This window comes from Helobdella robusta (genome assembly GCF_000326865.2).
Source record: "Helobdella robusta unplaced genomic scaffold HELROscaffold_357, whole genome shotgun sequence".
NCBI lineage: Eukaryota > Metazoa > Annelida > Clitellata > Rhynchobdellida > Glossiphoniidae > Helobdella > Helobdella robusta.
In genome coordinates, this window is record NW_008704734.1 from 1 (window position 1) to 827 (window position 827).

Sequence of the window (827 nt, forward strand, 5' to 3'; positions counted from 1 at the left end):
ATTCTTCATCATATCAACCATCTATTAAATTAATTTTCATGTCTCTAGTTCAAACTGCCAGGTTAGGCTTAACTTTATACATAAAATTATTAAAAAATATCATTGCATTTTCATCTTATACTTAGTTAATGTTTTCAAAGCTAAGAATGCAGTGACATCTCTTAATAATTGAACGTACGACATGCTCAAACCTAATTCTACATACATATAATAAAAACCTCTGCATATCTTGATAGATGAAATACTTCTTGGTGACGTCACTTAGTGGGTGTTGTGGGAGAAGGATGAAATCGAACCCGAGTCCGTGGAGGAGGCGAGTGTAGGCAGCCTTGTCGCACATCCTCTCCATCAGGTCCTCCTTGTATCGCGCCCACAACCAGCTCGGAACCACGAAGTACTGCTCAAATGACTCTGAACTACTTTGCCTGTTTTGTTTTTTATTGATTAAAAAGAATAAATAAATAAATAATAATAATTATTAAATAATTAAATAAATAATTGTAAAAAATAAATAATGAAAAAAGAAAGAATGAAAGAAAGAGAGAAATGAATAAATAAACAAATAAATAAATAAATAAATATATATATATATATATATTTAGGAACGAGGTTTTCAGAAATGCAAATTTCATTGAAATTGTTTGCCCATTTTGCATTAATTAACTTCTTTATAAGACATTCAACGAGGCGGTATTGTTTGAGTTCATATTTATCTAAAACTGGAAATGATCCTGGTTGATTACAATTGATCACACTTTGCAATTGTTTTCTCAATATCACGATCTCACACCTACTGTTGCCGTTGGGGTTAATCCACAGGATCTGCG